The 10,826-nt window shown below is 36.1% G+C and overlaps 1 long non-coding RNA gene across 2 annotated transcripts; it reads right to left on the bottom strand.

Annotated features, from left to right (window-relative positions):
* Positions 1-5,942: 5,942 nt before the first annotated feature.
* On the bottom strand, positions 5,943-7,777 carry LOC125278826. Of its 2 annotated transcripts, none has more exons than XR_007187274.1 (3): positions 7,625-7,777; positions 7,105-7,258; positions 5,943-7,034 (listed from the first exon to the last, which is right to left on the bottom strand). It is a non-coding gene; the product is annotated as an uncharacterized LOC125278826 (long non-coding RNA). The 2 variants fall into 2 exon arrangements; XR_007187273.1 differs by having other exon boundaries at positions 5,955-6,995.
* Between the last annotated feature and the right edge of the window lie 3,049 nt (positions 7,778-10,826).

Genomic DNA, 10,826 nt, shown 5'->3' with positions numbered 1-10,826 from the left:
TGAGACGCCACTGACCCAGAACTCCTGGACTGATGATCAAACCAGAGGCGGATATTGGGCATAAAAATATTATTAATACACTGCTAAATACAAACACAAGTTAATCCAAGTCCAGAGGTGTAGAACAAGCAGAAGGCTAATACCTACCAGTTGGTCTCAGAACTCATTGAAATGGTTTATATTGATTTTGTACTCCTTATTTGTCTTTAAAACCCGCTGAACAGCATGCTCAAATCCCTAAAGACTCACACCAGTTCTCTAGCAGTGGTATTATCAGTTTATAAAAGGAGGACAAAATATGTCTTGCAGCTACAAGTAACATACAGCTTCCTAAACCTGTTTCATCATTGGTCGTTCACACTGTCACTTGTATCACATTACATTTCTCAATGCAACAAACCTTGTTACATTTGCTCTTATTTAGGAAAAGCCTGTCTGACTGGCTCTGTGAGTTTTATATTTCTTTATCTGTCTGCAATCGTAAAGCTGCAGTCTGTTAAAGTTTTGCCTCTTTGGCGCCATCTGTTTGAAACCTGCAATTGCAGTTATTTATGGAATTATCATCTTTACGTGGGTTGTGCATCAGCATGGCTCCTCAGTGCAGATGAATCTAATGTTTGCTGTCTGTAACCACATCGGTGTGGGTTCTGTACTTCGGAATCACGTCTTGGAAGTATGACCAAACAAATTTTCAACGGAAAATGTCATCTGAACAAGTAAGTAACATGTTTGCCACTTTTGTTCTGACAAACTGAGAAAAAAAGCATTACAATATTTTGTGATGCCAATGGTGATTAAATCTAACGATCACTTAGCTCAGATCATGCCAGACCATGCAAATTATTATTGTTATACTTTGTTCCCAAATCGTTAATGTTAACAACATCAGCATTGCGTGACTATGTGTATTTAGCGTGTATTAGCGTTACCTGTAGATTTCAATTTCTGTAGCCACTCCACAGACCGAAGTCTTTTGCTTTTGACTACCGGTGAATCTCCAGTTGTCACTGATGATTGTCATTTGATGACTGATGACCTTTCTGGATTACAATCCACCATCAAAATCAGTGGACGGGAATGCAGGGCACGCACTGCGTGTTGGCCAATTAATGTAGGCCTGTAACATTCTTCTAGTCTATTATTATTACTATTGAGTTATGCTTCTTTTATTATTAAATTAATATTATAGTAAATTTGCCAAGCAATAATGTCATAGCGCATCACCGCATAACTGATGTGCTGTGAGGATAATAAAAGGCTTTGAAAATGCTTTAAAAAAAAACAAACAACCTGTTTGACACAAAATACTTTTATTCTCCTTTGTTTCACTAGCCTATATGGCCACAGGAGAAATAATGGAACAAATTAAGACAGTTATATACCGTTATTAGCATAAAATGTTGAAATAGGAAAGAATAGGAAGAGGAAGTGGTGGAGGAGGAAGAAGTGTTTCTTGAGCAACAAATCAGCATGATTGTGTCAGAATGATTTCTGAAGACAAGTCATGTGACACAAGACTGGAGAAGTTGCTGCTGAAAATTCTGCTTTTCCATCACAGCAAATTTTTAAAAAATATACAGTGTCCTCCACAAATATTGGCACCCTTAGTAAATATGAGCAAAGGCGGCTGTGAAAATAAATCTACATTGTTTATCTTTCATTCAAAAAATTCTAACCTTTCAATTAAGTAAAACAATTGAAAATGGGTGGAAAAGCTCATTATGAAATAAATGTTTTTCTCTAGTTCATGTTGGCCACAATTATTGGCACCCAATTATTGCAATGTCCTTTTCCCAAGATAACAGCTCTGAGTCTTCTTCTATAATGCCTGATGAGTTTGGAGAACACCTGAGAAGATATCCTCCATACAGAATCTCTCCAGATCCTTCACATTCCCAGCTCCATGTTGGTGCTTCTTCTCTTCAGTTCACTCCACTCATTTTCTTTAGGTTTCAGGTCAGGGAACTGGGATGGCCATGGCAGAAGCTTCATTTTGTGCTCAGTGACACATTTTTGTGTTGGTTTTGATGTTTGTTTTGGATCATTGTCCTGATGGACGATCCAACCACTGCCCATTATTGGATTTCTAGCAGTGGTCAGGTTTTGATTTTTTATCTGTTAGTATTTGATAGAATCCATGATGCCATGTATCTGAACAAGATGTCCAGGACCTCCAGCAGAAAAATAGGCTCACAGCATTAAAGATCCAGCAGCATATTTAACCGTGGGCATGGGGTACTTTTTATCCATGTGTGCACCAAACCCATCTGGTGGGTTTGCTGCCAAAAAGCTATTTTTTAGTTTCATCATTTAGTTTACCATAGAAGCCGGTCCCATTTGAAGATCCAGTCTTGTCTGACAACTGAATATGCTGGAGATTGTCTTTGGATGTGCAAAGAAGGATTTTTCTTGAAACCCTCCCGAACAACTTGTGGGGATGTAGGTGCTGTTTGGTAATTTTTTTTAGGCTTTCTGAGACTCAAGACTCAACTAATTTCTGCAATTCTCCAGCTGTGATCCTTGAAGAGTCTTTGGCCACTCAAACTTTCCTCCTCACCGCGCATTAGGACGATTTAGACACAGGCAGATTTGTAACATCTTTAGTTGATTGAAACTTCTTAATTATTTCCCTGATGGTGAAAATGGGGATTTTCAATGCGTTAGCTTTTTTCTTATACCCATTTTCTATTTTGTGAAGCTCAACGATCTTTTGCTGCACATCAGAACTATATTATTTGTTTTTTCTCATTGTGATGAATGATTAAGGTGATTTGGCATTTGTGTTTACACATATTTGTACTCCTGTGGAACAGGAAGTCATGGCTGCACAATTTCATGCTCCTAGTCACCCTGGTGTGCTAAAAAATGTAAATGGGAATGGGAATATACTTCAGAGATATTTTACTCAGAAGAATTTCTAGGGATGCCAATAATTGTGGCAAACATGTATTGGAGAAAAACATTTATTTCATAATGAGCTTTTTCTCCCATTTTCAATTCTTTTCCTTCAATGAAAGGTTAGAATTTTTTGAATTTTTTGAATGAAAGATCAAAAACATAAACAATGCAGATTTTTTTTTCACAGCCACCTTTGCTCATATTTACTAAGGGTGCCAATATTTGTGGAGGGCACTGTATATATTAAAACAGGAGTGGTTCTTTTAAATTGTAATAATATTTCACAATATTAGTGTGTTTACTGTATTTTTGATCAAATAAATGCAGTCTTAACTCTTAAAACATTAAAAATTCTTACCAACCAAACTTCTGAAAGGTAGTATGTAATCATTATGCATTAATGGGAAATATATGTAATTATTTATAACTTTTTAAGTATCTAGTCTAGTATGTTATAATGTTGATTGTCTTCTAATGAACGACAAAGTTTAACTGAACAGATTTCTCACAAAGTTCTTGAAATTTTCAGCCCTTTTTGAGTTTGCATTATGTGCTTTTAGCTAATAATAATAATAATGAGTTTCTGCCTGGCCCTACATAAATTTATTCATTTAACAGCTGAAATAGCATTTTTCTCAATATAATTATACATCAAATGTTGACATGACTGACTGAGAAAAGCCCTGTCTTCCTGATGCACAACATTAAAGCTGAAAATTCTGATTTATTTAGAAAGGGGCTCATTTTTTGGTTATGTAGAAAGGGACTTCCTTTGCCCATGTGATGATGGATATTGTCACAGTTTTGTGACACTCCTCCTCCACCACCTCTTCCTCTAGAGCCTGAACATTCCCTCTTACACACACCTTTGCTGACAAGCTCAAACTTGCATATGACACGACACTAATAGCACTAAGATCTGTGTGGGCGTATGTGTGGGCGGCTCGCTTGTTGAACAGATTGGCCCATATGAAAATGATGTCCTTATCAGGGTTGATGCATTCCCTGGAGAAACATGAGCTAGCCAAAACAAACAGAGAGAAAGTAAAAGTGATTGGTACATCTTTTGAATATATATTGTAGTAATGTGATTCCAATGCTTGGAGACACAGACATGCACATACTCACTGCAATATGCAAAGACTGTCCAATTATCTCTCCTTTTCTGAGTTCATTTGGCCTTTCGTAACATTTTTTCTTTCTTTCCTCTAAAGTAATGGACTGGAAATCACAGAGTGCTCTATTTGCTCTCTGCTTTTACATTTTAATTCACTAAGGACAGAGCATTTTGTGACTCAGATTGCTAATAGGGGTGTGAAAGAAAATTTGCTTTGTGCTTGTTTCTGGTGAAGTGAAAATCACATTAGTTCCTGAACAAGTGCGGACAGTCACCTCTGTCCCACTTATGTCATACGGCAACCTTAATCTTCATAAAACAGTGTAAGCAAGACATAGAGCGATAAATCAGCTATGGTGATCACCAGTGGAAATGAAGAGATGAGACATGGTGATTTAGGGGCAGCACTGTGTTTTTTCCTCCCTGGATGCCAGCCTGGACTGTCAAAACGCATGTAAAGGTAGGGTGGCACATCCCTAAATGGGTCATTGAACTGGGACAGTGTGGAATATTTGCAGAGTGAAAAAGAAATAGCATTCGAGATCAACCTAAATGCAGATTCACATAAGTTAGATTTAGGCTTTTGAGATTCTTAATAGTTTTGAATGCAAACTGCTTGGTTGTTGTGGAACAAAATCAATGCTGTGCTTTTATTGCTGATCCTACTGTGCTTACAAATTGCATGAATCAACAAACGTTTTCAGTTAACAAGGTTTACAGTCAGTGCAACAGCATAAGTAAGAGTTATTGTACAGCAATAGCGAATAGCATTGTCGCTAAATAAACAGCGACAGGGTGATCAACAAGATAAACACTGCAACAATATTACAGTAATATTAATTCAGAAGTCATCCAAGCTTATTTTCCCCACAATCGATAACTGAGACACAAGATGGTGCCAGTTGCATTGAGTTAAAGATGAATCATAAATGTATTGGATTATTTGCCTGGAGAAATTCTATATTAAATCCATTTATCTGATAAAGGTGTGTTTTGTCAACTTTTTCAGTGCAACAGCACTGAATAGCAAATAGCAAAGTCGGCATGAAACAGAAACTGTGATCATCCTTACTTCCCTTTTGTGACATATATATACAAATGAAGCGGCTTCTTTAAGGAGAAAAAATGTCAGGTGGTGCTTAAAGGGTTAGTTTACCAAAAATTATTTTTTTGTCATTGAGTACTCACCCTCATGACGTTCCAAACCCGCAAGACTTTTATTCCGTTTGTTCTGTTCATCTTCGGAACACAAATTAAAATATTTTTGATGAAATCCGAGAGGTTTTTTTATCTCCCATAGTAAAGACATTAGGAGACTGACAGGGAAGAGGAAATATTTTTGAATAAAGTCGTTATTTTTGTTTTGTTTTTGCACACAAAAAGTATTCTCGTTGCTTCATAACATTAAGGTTGAACCACTGCACTTATGTTTACTATTTTAACACTTCTCTGGACCTTGAATGTGATAATTTCGTTGCTTTCTAAGGGAGTTGTGTTTTGAAGATGAACGAAGGTCTTACGGGTGTGGAACGACAAGAGGGTAAGTACTTAATGACAGAAATTTCATTTTTGGGTGAACTAACCCTTTAATTTTGTCCATAGGAACTGTTGGATCATTGTCGCTTACAGTGTTTTCACGTGAGTAACAGGTTGCTGGACGGGTTATGTTATTGTCCTGCCCTCACACCAATGTACACAATCAGAGATGTTGCCAGTGGGAGGGGAAGATGATGTTTTTGATTAACGATTATGAGGGCACATTGATTTTTCAAAAATAATTACATGTACATGAACAAATCATTTATTTGTAAACTGCAATATTCCATAAAAAAATAAGAAATGTTCATTTTGATTTCGTGGTCATTAAGTAATAGCCATTTAACTGCAATTTTGATTTTTAAAATAAACTGCCTGTCCAGCAGATGGCGCTAAAGTTAATTACATTAGCGAGGAAGAGCTGTGGAAGCTCTAGCAAGCTCCATAAAAAAAGAAAACGTTGAGCACCACAGGTTTCCATCAACAGGCTTTAATGCGACAATACAAAATGAGATATTGCACTAAAACTGTATAACCAAAGATACATCCAAAACAATGAAAATCTGAGCCTCAACCCCCTTTGAAGTGTAACAAGCTTTTGGCTGACAGTAAATGGGCTGAAAAACATTTGAGGCCTGACTCACACTGTGTGTGAATAAATCACCCACTGAGCACAGCAAAACATGGGAATGTTCATTTTAGCGGACAGTATTGTGTATGTGTGTCTGCTGAATCATAATTTCTTTCAGATTTCACTACAATCTGGTTTAAACTGTAAATGAATGGGTAGAATTACACTGCTGCATTATTGATTTATATAATCTTTGCAGGCGAGACCAACTAATTTGATCCCCTGCTTGAAAAAAATTGTTTCTTGATTTATTTGAGCTTTTTATACTCTTTTAAAATGAAAAAGTAGTATTGCTAAACTGCATTAAGAAAAAAATAAGTAGCCTATAAGATGATGACAAAAATAAAATCTGATCATATAAAGCTACTTAATGTTATTTCACTTATAGAGTGACTGTTATGAGACAAATCAGTGGGGAATCATGGATTGGTAACGCATTACTGAATCACTTTATTAAATCACCTTTATTAGATACAGTCACAATTCTTCTATTAAACCAGAGAAACTTTGTTATTTTTTCATTTTCTTCAAAAATATAAAAAGTAGAGGCTTCAAGAGTCACTGGGGAGATGGACAAAACCTGAAAGAATTGTCCAAAGCCTGTTTGAAGCCATTGCACCTTAAAACCTTAAAGGTCTTCGTGCCGTTTTTAATGAGAGCTTCGGTTTGTGAGGAGTGGGATAAAAATCCCTGAATATATTTAGGACACTTATGCACCTCTCTGTCCATTTATTGGTGGGGGAAGGGGTAATGTGCTCTTTCCTTTCTTCTTTAATGACATCTTTTACTTGATAATCCCTTGATGCAGAAGAGCTTTTGAAACCGAGTGGAGAAAAGGGTCATGGGGTGGTCCTTTAACATTAGCACAGAATTAATTAATTGACAATCTAAGAAAAAAAACGGCTTGCTGTTCAGATCTTACCAAGTGAAGCGAGATGAATATGATGAGGTCTGATTTCCATCAGCTCAGTTTCTTTTTTTCTTTTTTTGCTTAGACAAATAGCACTCACTGTATGAGGGAGAGTCTCTGCGTAGTTAAGCAGAAGAGCATCAGATATGCAGGTCAGAAGTCAGGGCTATCCACAGGCCAATAATGTAGAGTAGTAGAAAAAGACAAACAGTAAATGCATAATGAACGTCTGATGGGACAAAACAAACAATTTAGACTGATTCATTTATGCTAATGTCACATTTAAGACACACAAAACAAATTCTCATGTTAGAGGCAAAACGATACAAAATAATGAATTCATGTAGCTGCAAATGCTGATAAATTCACTGTATTAAAGACAATGCAAAGACTGAAAGTACAATTTTAAATCCCCCAATATCACACTTGGCTTATTACTCCAGACAAAATTACCGGAAAGTTATTGGGCCAGTCGATGCACCATTACCAAACTTGAAAGGTATGCTCAAATCATGGTGGAAATAATGCCTACCAAGTTATGTTTCAGTTGGTCAAAAAGCTCTCTCGAGATTCCACCAGACCTCCAGTTCCAAAATTCTCAATTTCGTTGGGGTGTGACTTGGTAAAGGTTGTGAAAATCAAAAATTCATACACAGTAAAATCCCCAGAGTTAAATCAACTCTGCTCAGAGTACATTTGGTCCCTCTCTAAATAGTGTTAAAGTAACACTGAAACAGAGTTAAAGTTAATGAGATAATTAAGCAATTAATAAGGCTGTTCTTGTGTTTCTCTTTTCTTTAGTGATTCTGCTTGTTAACAGCAGGTGTTCATCACTAATGCACAATCATCACTTAATTAATTGCTTAATTATCTCATTAACTTTAACTCTGCTTCAGTGTTATTTTAACACTATTTAGGGAGGGACCATATGTACTCTGAGCAGAGTTGATTTAACTCTGGAGATTTTGCTATGTACTTTAACTTTAGTGATGACATGGTCTGATGTTCATATGAGCCAAATTTGCTGAAAAGTGGACAAGATTTGGGTATTTACAATATTTGGTTATGATACTAACAGCAATTCTGTGTAGTTTTTTCTTTAAATAAAATTGTGTTTGTACTGTATTTGAATACAAAGAATAATTTTTATAAACCAAGAAAAACTTACTATGGTGTCAGAGCAAAATCCCATTACTTCTCAGGCTATTTCACTATCCTTTTTAGCATTACCTGATAATATTATAGACAGACTGAAGCTTTTTTCATAAAGATTATCAAATTAGCCTTTACATGCAGTGTCTATATCAGATAATATGGCTATCAGAATCAAGCTTCCCATTTGAGAGTAAAAGCACGATAGCAGGTCTAGATGCAATACCCCTGATTATCTCAAAGGGAAAAGAAAATGCCAATTTTTTTAGATACCCTGCTACTGAATAAACAGGTATTTTTGGCCATAACAGAGACAAAATTACAGATAATATAACCAAATATCCTCTCACAGGCACTGGGCTACTAAAATGGATGAATCTTCTAACACATGCATGAAGTTCTCACATCTATTCCAGTGCGATTATGAAGGATTCCCTACTAATGGACAGGCACTTTACTTTACCCAAGTATCCTCATCCGCAGTGATTGCAAAGGCGACTGACTATAAATGGATGTAATTCCTAATGATTCAGCTATCAAGTTCTCAATGCATTATGCAGGAATAAACAGTTCAGCAATTTTGGTCCCCTAAATTCTATGAATATATCCATATACAAAAAAGCAGATGAATGTTTTCTACACTAGCTTATTCCAATGCAGTTTCTATTCTGGAAGCAGGTTCATTTTAAGTTTAGCTCTAAAAATAATGAACACCTCATGCAGCTCTCTGTATTTCTGAATTCTTGTAAATGTGTCAGGTAGCAACAGAGACAGCATTAAGTTCAAAGATTTAATCTATAACCTAGAGACGAAGAGTGACAATGTGAGCTCCAAACCCCAGTAATGGTTTTCCCCTTGAGCCCACGTACTGCAAAATTCAGGAACAGAGAATATTGAAAATAAGGACTATTCATATCCATAAGCATGAAAAGAAGATCACTGACACCATTGGAGGCTATCCTGAAGCACTGGCAAGACTGTTCTCATTTAATTGGATATGAATTGTTAATATCATTTTGGTGAAGGTGAGCTTGGGAGCAAAATGGTGAAAGGATTTCGTCAATATTGCATGGCAGGTCTCAAGAGGTTAAAAGAATGGAAAGAAACTCAATGAATTAGGGAACAAGTGACGGAGCCCTTCACAACCTCTATATGAAAGGGAGGACATAGGACATAGTAAATGGTCTGTTTTAGCAAAGTACCATCAACATTTTAAAAGGTGAACAATACTAAGTGAATAATGCACAATAAATCATGCTTTAGGTGTTATGCGCTAGACATACTCATTAATAAAATAATAAAATGCCATAGGTGAACATGATAAAACGAGGATAAAACAACAGTTTTGCTCTAGGCAGAGTTACAGTGCATGAAATCCACTAATTAGTACAGTGCTGAAATTAATTATTGCAGAGACAACAGGGCCTTAACATCTATAATTTAAAACTAGAACATTAAAAAGGTCTCCATTTTAATATCTTGTCTGACTAAATACAAATTTGCCTTAGATTGTTGTCAAAAGTATGATTCAGTATCAGTGAACTATGTTTTCAGTGGTACATAATGAACCGTTTTGTTTTTATTACCTTAGAATGAGCCATTTCTATCTCATACAGCGCGGATCCCCTTACATGTCAAGTCGCCATTATGCGCCGGCATGTTTCTACAGCAGCCCTAAACGGACAAACACTCTACAGAAAACGTTTAGTCACTATGTTGTTCTTCATCTAAATCATACATGTTTTTAGAGGTAGAGGTAGAGTCGTCTGGTTTATTAGAAGCAGAGACCATTCTTTGTTAGAAGTAAGAAGAAACCTCGCTTCACACAGGCTACTCTCTGCTCTCTCAGACGACGACACGTCAGCCAGACGGCCACCGTAGCTTCTCCGAAAGGGAGGGGGTGCGAGGGGTGTGCCCGTTAGTTGCAGTTCGCAACCTCACCGCTAGATGTCACTAAAATTTACACACTGCACCTTTAATGTGGTTCAGATAACATAATATTTTGAGTTTCTGTTGATTAAACCAATCACCTTCATTATATTAACTCAAATTTTTAATTTCAATGAACTTAAAATTTGAAGGCAACCAGGTAACTTACTTTAAGTTAAACCAACAATTCTTTTTTACAGTGTGTATATTGTTCATGTTGTTGCTATGCCGATTGTTTTGTACATTGTAATAAGCCAATATACATGTGAAATGATACAATTTTTAATCAATATTTCATGTCCACATATTTATTTTTAATTATTTGGCAAGTAGACTGTAATAAGCTGGATAAATGTACATTCAGTCAATCAGTCAGTCATTATTACAAAATATACTCCTATTTAGTGTTTGAATCTACAGTTTTGTTTATAACTACTGTAAATATATAGAAATATACTTTTTATGTATTAATGAGCTCTGATATATTATCAGACTTTCACACAAAAGTGCTTAATGCCATTGTTCACAAATAACAATAAAAGTGTTTTAATAGGGACATTAATTTCAACCTGAAGATCATGTTGATTATTTTTATATAAATTCACAGAAGACAAAGTGGTTGTTTGTGAAGGGTCCCCTGAAGGGAATTATTG

This window comes from Megalobrama amblycephala, linkage group LG11 (genome assembly GCF_018812025.1).
Source record: "Megalobrama amblycephala isolate DHTTF-2021 linkage group LG11, ASM1881202v1, whole genome shotgun sequence".
Classification (NCBI taxonomy): domain Eukaryota; kingdom Metazoa; phylum Chordata; class Actinopteri; order Cypriniformes; family Xenocyprididae; genus Megalobrama; species Megalobrama amblycephala.
This window is presented reverse-complemented; position numbering and strand designations above follow the sequence as displayed.